The following is a 15316-nucleotide window of genomic DNA, read 5'->3' as shown; positions in this document are numbered from 1 at the left end:
ACAATGTTAGTATTCCATAAAAAAAATTGGCCCACGCAACTTAATAAAAACAAGACCACACACACACGGATCATTGCTCATGCCCTCGAGGCTGTTGGGTTTTATCATGTCGCTGTCTCTGTTGTCACTATGTTTGTGCTGCTTTTAGATGCCAGAGTAGCTACTGGCAGAATCCTCACAACTTAACGGACACACACACACATTTGTATGGTTATCTTTGAGCCATTCATTGATATAATGCATTCCCTAGCCCCTTACCCTAACCTTAACCATAACCTAATTGTAACCTTTACCCTAAAACCAAGTCTTCACCCTCAAATAGTCTCAGAAAGACACGAGGACCAAAATGTCCTCACTTCGATGGTAACTAGCATGTGGTCCTCAAAAAGATAGCTGTACAAGAACACATACACACACGGCATAAAGCGCTAGTCAATAACAGTCTTCACCTTTCCTCACCGTCATTTGGAAACAAATATTATCTGACACACACACACACACAGACGATCTCTCACACACCACTAAAATGCAGACAGTTGACGGTGAGTCACGACCACACAAACAAATGCACAACAACGCACACAAGACGTAACGCAAAGAGACACTCTGACAGAGAAGCTGTAAAAATGCACACAGTCAGGTTCGATACACACAATGATATTGATGATCTGTGACACCGCATTCAACACAACCTGGAGGCCTAGTATGATATATATCCACTTGCCAGTTCATTAGGTACACTAGTGAAAACTTTCTAACAATAACAGCCCTGCACTATATCTTATCTTATCTTCATGAAAGTTATGATATTCAGCATTCATTTCAAATAACTGAGGAGCTGTTGAGTCAACTGTGTTTTCAATTTGGAAACTGTGGTTTGTAGTACTATCAAACTGTGTCATACCAACACATGTTCCTATTATTTTGGCATTTTTGTCAGTGGGCTAGGCTAAATAACAGAAACACTTTAAGAGTTTGATTCAATCCAGTTTATCAGCGCCACAAACTACATCCTCCTAAATGATCAGTGATCATTTATTGATGCTGATGCTGTTTAACACTAGAACAGCCATGAAAGAGGATTGAAAGCAGGACTGTTATGGTAGAATGTATTTCACTGGACTAACTAATGAAGTGGCAAGCGAGTGTAGTTTGGTCTCCTACTGTGCAATGCCACACTAGCTTCTCCTCTATTAAATGTCCTCTGCACTAATCAGTTGCCTCTCTTGTTAAACTCGTGGTGTGAGCTTTGTAGGTTTCTAAAAGCTGAAAACACTCATCTTCTGATTGCCTCTAGAGACGCTTTTACTGTGATGTTACCTCCATTAAGTCTTCTGTGTTTAGCTACCCGCTTGTTGTTGTACCCTCGTGTCTCCTAGCTTTCGGTTGAGCTCCTCGTGCGTCCCTGTGTTCCGAGTTTTGTCTAGCTTTTGTTTTTTTGGATTACCCTGCATCTACCCTGCAGCGCTTTTTGTCCCTGATTTTGTATATTAAGTCTTTTTGTTTGCAATTGGGTTCTACCACCTTGCCACGCATCACAACAATGAAGGAGGATTTAGTGCAGGACTATTATGTTAGAATGGGTTTGTTTTCAGTAGTGTACCTAATGAACTGGCAAGTGAGTGTGTATGACATATAGTGCATTTAGAGCTTATATAAGAACTGCGTTTGTCAAAGTTAACGTGTTCGTGCAAATTTTTAACGCCGTTAATTGTTTTAACACAGAATCTGTAATATGGGAAATCAGGAAGTGATCAAAGCAGCAGGAATCATGCAATTAATTGCAATAAAATATTTTAATCTATCGACAGAACCGATAATATCTTAAAGTATACACTGGTTGAATAAGCCTCCCTGCCTTCATTTGTCCATCTATCTTTCTCCATCAAGACAAGGCTACATTTCTTAAACTGACTTCTTTTCACACTCACTTTATTCAAATCAGAATTTCTTCTTCCGTCATTCACTCACTTTATCACAGTCTAATTTGTCCGTCCTACTTTTCTTCAACCCTTTACCCAACGCCAACTCCCTGCACAGGCCCCAGGGCAGCTGATATTTGCCAGTTTGGGCTGACAAACATACCCTCTCACACCACTAAATCACCCCGAGGACACACACAAACACACACACAGAGAGCACCCGGTCAAACACTCAGCACATCTTATAATAGCCCAAGGACATTCAAATGATCACATCTGTCTGTCCTTGTTTAGCTTTCCCTCATCCCCTGTCCTCTCTCACATTAAACACATACTTATATGTTAAGTGCACACAACCAGGAACCAATTAAACTGAGAAACCACACACAGATACACTAACACACACACGTATCTGCACCATTTCTCATTTTCCTTTGTCTGTTGCACCCACTCATGCGCGCAGACCATCTCATTAATATTAAAATAAATAAACAGACATTAATACTCATGAATTATGCGCAGAATGAGACTTAAACACAGAAACACATGCATGCAGGTTCAATGTGGACATCCACTTGTGCTCTAGAGTGGCAGGAGTCACAGGACGACATTGACAAAAATAAAAATAAATACAGACAAAAAACGTACAACAACAAGAGTCGCAAATCACAGAAGAAGCGCACACTAATTGCAGGAGGTCAGGCAGACGCGGCTCAACGATCGGCTTTTCATTCCCATCTTTTAGCCCAGACGGTGTGAAGGTGTCCACTTCACTGAGGCACTTAGACCGATCAGCGAAAGGACACACACACACACCTAGAGTAGAACCGAGAGTGTAAAAAGGTCAAACGATTTCTGAATGGTGGGTGTCCGATTCCACGACAGCACTTAAAATTCCACACAAAAACTGCTCCGTGTACACGAACAGATGGTTTTTAATGAGCAGACCAGAATGGAAGCGCACACACACACACACACACACACACACACACACACAAATGCAGACATGACGCTTAATAAACAAATGCAGTTCAGACAAAGAAGTACTCACGCCCCTACAAGAACACAATTGAGCATACACTCATTTACCACAAATTTTATATAACCGTCTTGCACTTATTCTTATCCGCATGACTGTTCGTGAATGGAGTTGACAAAATATTAGAAACCTGCGTCTGTACAACATAATACAATTCAATACTACTACAAACCACAGCCTAGTTGAATCCCTAAGTTATTTTAAACATATACGGAATACCATAACCTTCATTTGGCTAAGATTTGGTGCAGGACTTTTATACTAGAATGAATTGGCATGTGTTTCTTCAATGTGTTTTCATGTGTTATACTTACAGCTTCTTTTCAAAGTAGTTTATAAAATGCTAAAAAAAAAAAATGAAAATAGAGCCTAAGCTGACATCTTCAGTCTTGCATCTTCTTGCAGATTTGGTTAAAAGGCTGAAATTTAGCAGGGATATGATATGACAGTACACGAGAAGTTGGAAACAATATGTCTGTGAAGGTTCTCAGTCATCCAGGTCATGGTATATCCAACAAAGGTTCAAAAAAGGCAACTGGACTTGTAGAGTTTTTTGAGAAGACGTTTCACCACTCATCCGAGTAGCTTCTTCAGTTCTAGGGGACTGGTGGGAAGTCTGAGGTTTAAATAGGAACTCCTCTTGAGAAAACTTGCTCAAAAAACTCTACAAGTCCAGTTGCCTTTTTTGAACCTTTGTTGGATATTGGAAACAATAGATTTATGATTGATGATTTTGGTGTAATAAATACGAAATAGATTTAACTTTCTAACACTTCTGATACATGCCCACTTCCTGTCCACCACTCATAACCCAAAAGCCCAGCCAACACATATTTGAGAACTTGACTCCTCTGTTGCATCCTTCCTTTGTTGCTCAACAGCAAATTCACCTTCTTTATTTTTTCCCTTCTCTTCTCGCTACATCCTCCTCCTCCTCTTCTATCTCCTTCCTCTCTCTTCCGTCTTCCTTCCACGCTGCACCTCTATAAATAAAAATGTTTTGCTTTTAGTTTCTCCTTCCTCTTCATCTCTTGCCACTTCTTCTTTTCTCTTATTCTTTTCTTCCTCTGCGCCTGCCTTAATGCATTCACACCACCCCTTCATTCACGTGGATGTTTTATTCATCAAAGCCGGTATTCTTCAACCACCCCCCCGGCATCTTCGTTCGCTCCGCCCAATCTCCCACCCCGTCAGCCTCCTCCTCCACCTCCTCCTCCTCCACTCCAACACATGGTGCATCCCTAGAGGCCAACACACTCCCAGTTGCTTCCCCCTTCTCCTTCCTCTTGTACTGCTTCTGTAAGCCTCACGCTAGCTCCCATTTTTTCTTCCATGTACACCCCCACAAGTTAAAACACCTTCAAGGGTAACACTTATTTTGAGTTGTGTGTAACAAGCCAGAGAACTTAGTGAAATTAGTAATATTTAGTAAAACATGAATCTCCAGCATTTTCACGTTATTGAATGCAATGTGCATCCATGTCTTCAATTATTAATTCTTTTTATTATTATTTTTTTTACCATCTTACAAATGCTGCCCCAACTACTCAGTCTATATAACACAGACAACAGACTCCAAACTATATCTGTTATCTGTCAATAACCATGCAGCTAATTTCGTTCATTTTCTCTTACTTATGGGATTTGGGAGTAAATACATAAGTGTGATATTCCATTGGCTTTGAACAGCTGGGACACATGACTAGGAATGATGCAGTGAGGTGATCAATCATGGGGTCATGTCGTTTCTGGTGTATCATCCAAAGGAAAGCTGCTGTCATACATTGTCATAGTCTTATTTCTTGTTCCATTATTCACTCTCTACTGAACAAATCCAAGATTTTCATATACATGATATCATCGCCGCTGAGTAGAGTTCTCCACCAATTCGTCATTCCACTTGTTCAGTCTCCTGAAAAAACGTATCAGACTTGATGCGGCAGAACCAAAAATGTTTTATTCTACATGTTTTTCTTCCTAGTGAAAACCTGGTTACCCACAATTATACTCATGGTGCAGTTGTCGATGTTGCAGCTAATGTAGCCTCGAGTTGCCAGCCTGGCTACCGAGGTCTGCAAAGGTCACCTCTTTGTAACTCCAATCAACACGGACGCAGGTGACTTCCTTCACTGACTTTCTCTTTTATTCTTGCTTCAGGCTTCTTTGTTTTTTTTCCCCCTCACATTATTTAACTGTAACCCAGTTCAAACTTAAAGTTCATTTTGCTTCAGGCATTTCTCTTCTTCCGCTCCATCTTCTTCTCTTATTTCCTATTTATTCGTTTCTGTTTCATATTCAGTGTCTGTCCCATCTACACAGGGCTCTTTCCTTTTGAAAATCTCCTTTAAAAATCTGCCACTTTTTTCCCTTTTGGCTTCCTCCTTCCCATTTCTTCATGTGCTCTTTCCGTTTCAGTAACCCCGTTTCTGCTTTCATCTGCCTCCACCTCCGCAATCGTGTTTTTTTTTTCCGCCCTTCTACTTTTTCAAAAAATCTGATCCTGGACAATGATAACCATCACCTTCCACAATGATATTTGATTCTCTTTAACCTTCTCTCTTCACCCTGAAGCCTTTTAACTCATCGGTTAATCTCTCATTTTCTATTCCTCTTTTTGTACCCACCATAACTTTTCCTTCTTTTCTCCCCAATGTGAAATGAATGACGAGCAACTTTATTATCAATCTGCTAAACTCCAAAGGGGCTCAACAAAACTGGACAATAAAGGATTGGAAAAACATTGCATGGCATAAATTTTTGATGGGGCATTCATATGGTAAGGCCATTTTTTGGAGTAAACAACATTAAAGCATGGATCCATCCTGCCTTGTATCAATGGTTCAGGCTGCTGCTGCTGGTTTAATAGTGTGGGGGATATTTTCTTGGCACACTGTGTTCCCTTTAATAACAACTGAGTGCGGTTTAAATGCCACAGCCTACCAGAGTAATGTTGCTGACCATGTCCATCTCAATATGACCACAGTGTAGACATCTTATGGTGGCTACTTCCAGCAGAATAATGCTTCATGTCCACAAAGATAAAACCATCTCAAATGGCTTCTCGATTGTACTGAAATACCTCCACAGATCTCAGTCCAATAGAGAGAACCGGAGAGTCTCATCATGAATGTGTAGCCGACAAATCTGCAGCAGCTGCATGTAGCTATCATATTATGGACCAAAGACTTTTTCCATGAATCTTGTTGAATCTAAACCGCCAAGAATTAAGACAGTTCTGAACACAAAAGGGGGACCAACCTGATACAAGTCCAGATATAAGTATGGTATAACTAACTACTCTGTGGATCATTCCACAGATACTTGATCAGTTTGGGATCTAGTGAATTTGGAGGCCAGGTCAACACCTTGTGCTGTTCTTCATGTTTTATTGAGTTACTCCTAAACCACTTTTGTGGGCCTCTGTCAGGCTGCTGCCATCAAGGAGTGTCGTTGCTATGGGGTCGGGGTGCCTGGTCTGGTCTAGGTGGGTGCTACATGTCTAAGTAACATCCACACAAATGAATACCAGGTCCAGAACTTTCCTAGCGGAACATTGTATTGCCACAAGATGGTCAATGTTATTTACTTCTCCTGTTTTTTTTAACGTTGTAGCTGATCGGTGTGAAGAATCCATAAAGTGTGCATTCACTGCTCAGCACTACTTTGCATGATCCTGAGCTAACAATGAACCTCTGAGTTAACGCATGCGCTTCCTCAAGACCACGCAGGTGCTGTTGAAGTTTCGGTATAACTAATCAGAATTAGTCTGATCTGGTCTCCTATGAACTCTCTGAAAGGGCCGCTTAATCTTGACATTTAAAAGTCATTACAGTTCTAGTAGTTGAGAGTATGAAGCCAGTCTTGATAATTTAGTTGATAATAACCTTTTATAAAAGAGGCTCTTTAATTGAATCCTACTTGACTGGCTGTGGACTAAAATAACTTAAAAATCCTCTTGAGTCTCTCTGTACTTGGGTCGTCGCCCTCATCACGGTGCTTTCACAAATATTGACTGATACTAATGTTACTCTTGCTCCTGCCAGCACTTTAGGCACAAGTGGAAGCTTTGCTATCATCAGAGATTACACCGATCAGCCTTAACATTATAACCACTGACAGGAGGAGAAAATAACATTGACCATCTTGTGACAATACAATGTTCTGCTGGGAAACCTTTGGACCTGGCATTCATTGGTGTGGATGTTACTTAGACATTTAGCACACACCTAGACCAGACCAGACACTGTGCCATCTCCATCTCTGTCTCATCTTGTTGAATTCTTCACTTGATATGAACAGCGGCAGTAAGCACCAACAGCAGAGTCTAAGGTTTGAGAACTAGTTTTCCTTCGCCTCCATCCCTCTCTTTCCACTTTACCCCCCAACTTATCTTCCCAAAACTAATTTAGCTTCCTCCTTCCTTCCTCTCACACCGTTTAATGCATTTATCCCAGTCAACTCAGCAAATCATGTCCCCTGCAGTGTATTTTTTTTCCATACAACATTCACATATCCAAATCAGCTCTATTATGCCTTTAGATCTCTCTCTCTCTCTCTCTCTCCATTTCCTCTCGTTTCTACCCTCCTACTTATTCTGTGCTCACTCCAAAACTCATCCCACATCCTAATCATTCACTCTATTAATGACCTGTGGTACTAATCTTGCTCTCAAGATCCATCCTATATACCATTAGCTCTCTGCCTCCCTCAGTCTCCCCCCCATCCTTCCTGGTTTTATCTCAGCCACAAACCTCGTATCCCTCATCCTCTCTTCAATTTAAATTGCCATTCCATCCCTCACTTCCCAGTCCACTTTTTTTAAACGCATTATTTCTCTAAGCTTCATCCTTTCCATGATATACAGTATGCTTTTTTGCCACTGTGGAAAGTGATGTTAATTCCACCTTTAACGAGTTTTTTCTCAAATATTGCCACAGTGTTATCGGTAAGGAGCATGTCTCTGACTCTCAATTTGTTTTCCACTGTCACTTCTCACAGTGTGTCTTATCTTTAAGAAACTATTTGAGTTTTCAACTTCTCTCCACACGGTAATTTGTTATTGTTGTAAAAAATAAAGTCTTCAAACATTAGCTGTCATGTTAATGAGTTTTGGACATTTGCTCAGTTGGGCTTTTGTTATTTTTTTGTTTTGAAAGCTTCTTCCGTTTCCTTTTGTCTTCTTTCAGCATCACCTTGTGTTTCCTCATTACTTGTGTTTTTGGTTTGTGGATTTTTGGATTACTTTTGTCGGATTCTTTTTGTAATTACCCTGCCTCAGCTCCACGGGGTCTTTTGTCTCAATAAACCGAACTAACAATTAGTCATCTGGCCTTGGCTCTTTGTGTGTGCTGCTGTGCAATTCTCGGTCAACTCTCCGTGTGACACATATTGGTGCAAGGCCGATTGTCATTCCTTAATTCTAAAACGACTCGTGTTTGACTTATTACAGTTTAAACAGTGAAATAAAATCGTTGTAATAAAAGAAAATACCGTCGACTGGATTGGAAGGGATTATTCTTACGGAAAACTGTTGGTGCTAATCAGATTTCTTGGCTTCATGTGGGAGTTGTACATCGCTAAGTACATAATTAGCTTAGATCAGCTTAATAACTAGCTTAGATGATTTCATGGCTCATTACTGCCTTTGGACATTTATTTATTAAGCTGAAGCTTTTTTTCTGCTGTCGAGGTGTTCGATGGAGGTGCTCTAGTTGTGCAGATTGTACAGTCAGCTGTGAGATGGATTCGGTCTTCTAAGCAAAAGGGCCTTTCTGCTGCAGTGTGCGCTAACAGGTACAAGAGTGTAACCGCTGTGCAAGCTGTTGATTCTGGAGCCGTCACAGCATCCTGCAGTTTGAAGCTCATTCCCTGTGGAAATTGCAGCTCCCGGGACAGAGCGCAACATGGGATCTACACCGCCCAACCGGTAGCACATTTACACCAGGGCACAGCGGATCATTAAGGACACTCAACAACCATAACCTGCTTAAAGTGGTGACCCTGTGGGAAGCAGTTCCACTCAGTTGTGGAGAGGCTTAAAAGGAGTTTCTTCTCCCAGGCCATAAACCACTGTAACTCTTCTCCATTAATACTGGTATAGATGTACTTTTTGACTTCTTTTATGGTCCCTTGGTTTTATTACTTATGGTTTTATTTTCAGTTACAGTGTTTCCCAACTATTAAACACTATTTATATAGTATATGAAATATCTGCACGTAAAATAACAGCATGTTTTGTAACAGTCCGCCTTTAAATTACCATAATAACGCGGATATTGGGTTTAGCGACAAACAGCAGCAGCCTGTGCAGTACATGAACGCCAAACATAATGCTGTGGAGACGTGGCAAATGTATGTGAGATTAAATAAAGTATCAGCGGATAAAACGTATTTTAAGAAAACAGTTGACTTTCAATCCAAGTTTGCTAGCTAGCGCTTATGAAGTTAAGCTAGTTCACGATACGTCTGGAGTCTTTTCCTCATGGTTTTGACCAACTCGGTAACATCAATTTTCATTGGTGAACAACACAAATAGCTTCTCATGCTACGTGAGATGACTGTGCCGTTAAAGCAGTTCTTCCCTTTCTGGCATGTTGCACAGCACTTCGTAAAAATCTGAACATAGAGGTAGAGGCGGAAGAGCAGCGCGAGTGAAACGGGTCAATGTTGGCTACAGGACTATTATATTAGCATGTACCTACTTGCTTCTAGATGTCCTTTATACCTTCACCTCTACAAACATTCATCAGGTGCTTCTTCTTCTGTATTCATGACCTGCTTCTTTCATCATCCCCCAAACTAATTCACTCCTCTACCTTCCAATTACTTTATTCTCTCTCTTTCCTTAACCGAACTAGTTTTGTCTCACAGCATATACTTCAATCTCCCCTCACATTTGCCCCTCTCTCCTCAGTTGCTTCTTCCCATCCTCTAACACCTTCTTCAGAAACCTGAGACTCATTGTTTTTCGTGCGTGCGATCCGTTTCCCTCCCCTATCTGTGGAAGGAAATTTCTCAGTGTAAAAAAAAAAAAGCATATCTGCTTTATCACATCCAAAGCTAATCTCGCCACTGCCTACCGCACTTCTTCTCTGCCTCTTTCCTTTCCTCTGTTTCTTGAAGTAAAACATAAATGGCTTCAACACATCCAACAGATTCCCTCCTCTGCTCACCTTCTTATCTTCACAAACGTAATTTAGTCCTCTCTCTCCGTTTCCATCTCATCTCCTCTTGGCATCTCTCGACTCTCCGAGGCGTATCCCCCATGGTATGTCTTACCATAAACTGCATAATACACATCTCTCTTAGTCATTTTACCCTCACTTTGTGAGAACGATCTCTTTCGATCCACCGTTACCGGAAGGTTTGCGTCTGCTCAGCTCTTAACAACAGAGATCCTTTTCTTGTTTTCAGGCTTAATGACCGGTGCTTAGCTGTTGTGTTTTTTATACAGCCATGAGGGCTTTGGATTAGAAATAATGCAGATTTTAAGAATAACTGTTTTGTAGCAGCGAGAAAAGAAGGATTACAGCTTCTCTGCTGCATTTGATAATCTATAGAGGAAGTCACCCTTGATCGAGATGATTTTTTTTAAAATACTTTGTGTGCTTTGACCTAAAGCGACACATCTACTTGAGTCATATGTTCAGATCAAAGTCTGGTTTAAGAGTACTGCTTAATATTATCATTGCTTTATTCTCCCAACAAAGAAGCCCATCATTAACCCAGAAGAGCAGCCTTTACACTACATAATTTACTCTACCAGACTCTAGCAGTCTCATCAGTGTTGTCTGAAGACAGTTTATCTGCTTGGTCTTTGGGTATACAAATGTCTTTCTTTCTCAGGGTTGGTTATTCGGGAAGAAACACCATCACGGCTGTCTCAATCCCATTCTGAACTCATTCTATTAGGCGGTTTATGCTTCTGCGTCAATTTGATGCCGTAGCTACGCCTACAGCCCAGACCCTACGCAGACCCCACCGCCATAGCCTGACATGCACCTCCCCAGAAATTTAGCTACGCATCGCTGCAACGCAGACCGCAAGGACTGTGATTGCTCCTCTTGCTAGTAGAATATTTCCACTTTAGTATTTCCGGTTGCTTCTCCGTCTCCGCAATTTTCAAAATGTTTTTCTTGGATCAATAAAGATGGAACACATGGAGGAAAGGTTAATTGAGGAAGTTTCAGAGGTACAAACATTTGATCGACTCATTTTTGGTAAAATTTTGGCAAAATTTCAACTAAAGTTGCAGTCGTCATTGTTGAAAGTGAAGCAGGAAGTAGCAACAAAAATTAGTGTTTGGGTGGTGTTTTTACAGAGCAAGCAAGACTGATGAGAGCACAAGTAAATGGCTCGCACCAGCGTAGACTACGTGCGTAGGTTACAGCGCCTAGTCCCGCAGAACTTTAAATGAGTCTTAAGTTGCTGTGTGCCAGGGTATAATCAGTTCCCAGCAGAGCAACTTAAAAATAATGTAAGACACCTTATCCCTGTAACACAGAGTATGTCATTTTATCATTTAAACTCTAAGCTTTAAGCTAACTTTGTGAACTCAGTGCTCGGTTGAACAGTGTTTGACCCCTGCTGACAATGTTTCACACTGTTCTCTCAGCACTGTATTTCTGCCACCATAAAGCTGGTATTAACCTTTCTACACAGCAGGCTTTACCGTCTCGTGAGTAACAAGCTTGTAAGTGTCAAACTTTATTTATCCCAGGGTTACAACCAGAGTTGTCATGCAGGTTTGGCCTGAGGTGACCAGTTTTACCTGGATGAAGTATTCACCTGCTGCTGCCTGCTGGGGACTGGATGCCTATTTGTGTACCCTCAGATTGCACCTGACTCAGATCTGTCAGCAGCTGCTGCTTTTGTTCAAAAATATTCCGCCCCTCAGTGGAAAAAAGAAAGTTTCCAGCCTTAGTTTAAAACCCCAGGCTTAGCTCCTGTCTGTGAGAACAATCCATAGAATTTCAGGGGAAACCAATTCAAAGCCACAAGGAGAGTATGAGGGGGGTGGATGAAAATGAATGAGGGGATAGAGCAAACTTGGTCAGGAGATGTCTGGAGATTTCCATGCGTTGCAGAATCAATTCATCCCTGTTTATTCGTCGCCCTCCTTCCCTTCTTCCTCCCACCGGCCCTGGGGCGAACACAAGACACCGCAACACCCAACGCCTACGCAAAAAGAATCACAACAACGGACTACCCAGAAACCATTTGATTTCCTCTCATCCTCCATCCCCCCTTCTTTCTCTCTCTCTCATAGCTCATGGGCGTCCCTCACCCCATTTTCCCCCCTACAGGCCTCTTTCCACGTTATTCTAACTGAATTCATCCGGCACCCTCATCCCTCACACTGCTCGTCTCTCTCCCTTCCTCTCCTTCATCTTTTGAGCTCTACCGTTTTCTCGCTACACCTTTAATGCCCACGCCATTACTCATTTTTGCTCATTTCTTTCAATCCGTCCAATTCTCCCTCATGAATTATCTACTTTCCCTCTCTTTTGTCTCCAGCTCTAAGGCCCCTTACGCTCCCTGTCTGAGCCGGTTTACTGCGCGCCACGCTGAGAAAGATGAGATGAAAAACGTTGGTCAAAATCTGTGTCAGATTGTACAATATCTAATTTACGTCCAAAAGTGAAGTGCATGTCAGGTGAATCACACATGATGACTTAAGACAGAAAAACATGCAATCAGAGGCACGTCGTCTCTCATTAAAATTGCTCTGCTGGCACATTTCTATTTAACCTAGAGTTACGCTTCCAGCGGCCAATTTATTCTGAATCATCTCTTGCAGAAGCTGCAACTCAGGCACTGTCAAGACTTTGATGGTAAATCCCAGGGCAACATGTGGAGAATTCCTCATAGAGGTCACTCAGACTTGGTTGTTTGAAAGTGTTTTCAGTGACAGGAACACAAGAAAACAGCTGAAAATGCTTGCTTCATACAGAACCTTTATTACCATGCTCTGGTAATAAAGGCAAATAAAGACACCAGACATTACTGAGGAAATATTTAACTAATTAACGTCAAGGTGAAGATAAACAGCTTGTGTGCTATCTGTGAGTAAACTTCTTCCAAATTATGTGTCATTCCCCCAAGTCATAACGGACGCATAACAGACAGCTGTTCATGGTTCTGATGCAGCAGTAAGAGTATCTTTGCATCCAGAGTGTCAAACTGAGATCGGACCTCAAGTGCTGGCTGGGGACACAAGTGGAGACACATTTTAAAGCTGGCTACTTGCATCGGATTGCCGAGGTCGGATGTTAATCCTGGACGGGGCTCGTAATCGGGCTCAAATGCGTTTTCAATGCATCCTGAGCGTGTTCAAACCATAGACAGTATAAAGATGGATGGCGGAGCTGCTCCTCAAAAGTGAAGCCAAAGCAAGTAGAGCTCCCCCTGGTGACTGGCTGCAGTATAGGTCATAAGCTCCACCCCCTCCATGTTAGTGGATGGGACTTGGATGGGACAAAATAAAACACTAAAATACACGTCAAATAATTTTTTTTCAAGGATGGTTTCTGTACAGTGTATAATCCAACATTTCCTTGTACTGGTGGAGGTAGAGCAGAGCGTAGTGTTAACTGAACAAAAACCAGAGTGAGTCTGGAGGAAGTGTGGTCGGGTCATCAATATCGCGACTCTGCGTGGCTCCACTCTCAGACCGCACTGCGCAGACTCGCCAGTATCCCCGGGAAAACAGTGTCAGTTTGGTCAATGCAAGAAAGTGGGGACGCTTTGTCCATATTTATATACAGTTTATGGTTCAAATCTGCACTTTAAGGTGGACATTTGTGTTCAGATCACTCAAATTACCAGGTCTGTGCAGGGCTATAATCTGTCTCATCTGTTTAGTTTTGCATGCATGAATACATACATATCTTTCTATTTTTTTTATTTCTCTCCATTGCTTAAACTTCCCTTATTGCCTTTGTCTTTCTCTTACGTTTCCGTCAGACATTATGTTTCTCTCCGACTCCGACTCTCTGTTGCTTTCCACCCTAATTTGTCTCATTTCCAATCTCTCCCCTCATCTCTCTGTCCGTCTCAGTGGGAGCCCGGAAAACACTCTGTCTGTCTCATGAAAGAAAAGTGTTTCTTCATTCCCCTAGCTCTCTTTTGATGCGAAATAAAAGGCAATGTGAAATATCCCCCAGACACGCACACACACAGTGACATTCATAGCATCTACTCTCTCCTACAGCAGCTCAATAGCTGAAGCAGAGCAGCAGTATTAAGGGACAAGGGAAGAAAAAAAAGAAGGAGACCGTTTGAAATGAGTTTGGTGTATTGGGAAGGCGAGGAAAGAATGAAGTGTGTGCGATGGAAAGGGAACAAATTAAAAGAGAGTGGCAGGGGTGGTGAGAGTGTGTAAAAGACTAAGTAACAGGTAGAGAGTTGAGGCGGAGGAAGCTCTCCCAGGAGGCAGAGTGTGTGTGTGTTTTCACGTTGTTCAGCTCAACATGACAAAAGAGTAAAAACAGAGCGGATCAAAAAGGAAGTCAGTGTTGGACAAAAAAACAAAGAGGCGCAGGCAGTCAGTTATAGCTCACCTGGGTAGAACTGCAGACTACATTACGATGCTGCACCCTGCAAACAGCAGTGGTTCAGACCAAAAACTAAAATTTACACTCAATGGCCACTTCAATAGGTACACTAGGGAAAACTAATGCATTCTAATGTAAGAGTCGTGCACTGCAGACTGATAAGTGCACACGCTGCACCCAATTATTTTCTTTTCAAATGCATCTTGTTTTTAAATCTTTTAAATCAGTCTCTTCAGATCTACAGCCACTCCGTTAAAACCAAAGAGAAGGATGGAAATAACATAAAAAAATCAGAGCAATTAAGTGTAACCAGAGCCAAGAGACATGATATATTTTTATATTTTACAGCATACTAAGACAAGCAAGATCAAGAGGATAAATGACTGTTCAGTGTTTAACATTATTTCAGTCACGTAATGATGTGCTAGGCCAACAACATAGGTGTTATTTGCATGGCTTCTTAATACCCAGATGACGTGTTATTCAGTGTGTCATAATCACATCAGACACCTTAACTTATTGTACACATTGGAAAGCAGCACAATAGATTTGAAACACCCACCTCTCTATTCTTATCAGAATGTAAGTCTGTTAACATGCATTTGAATTTCACTATGGAGCGTGTTTCAACCCATGCAGGGAAAAAATAGTCCGGCACACAACTGGATAGTCCTACGACAAATCAGAGCAGTTTTGTAGTCAACAAATTCAACTCCACGGCGCTCAGATGACCTGTATGACTATGTCATCACCACATAAAGAACACCCAAACTACTCGACTGGCAAAGCAGATCTTTGTG

The 15316-nt window shown here is 41.6% G+C and overlaps 1 protein-coding gene across 1 annotated transcript in view; it reads right to left on the bottom strand.

Annotated features, from left to right (window-relative positions):
* celsr3 (cadherin, EGF LAG seven-pass G-type receptor 3) overlaps positions 1-15316 on the bottom strand; it is a gene marked incomplete at its 5' end in the record, with an annotated part of 123547 nt that overhangs the window by 76834 nt on the left and 31397 nt on the right. The window lies entirely within an intron of this gene.

The sequence above is a fragment of the Chelon labrosus genome (genome assembly GCF_963514085.1).
Source record: "Chelon labrosus genome assembly, chromosome: 10".
Classification (NCBI taxonomy): Eukaryota; Metazoa; Chordata; class Actinopteri; order Mugiliformes; family Mugilidae; genus Chelon; species Chelon labrosus.
The sequence above is the reverse complement of the archived record's forward strand: the minus strand, read 5'-3'. Positions and strand labels throughout refer to the sequence as shown.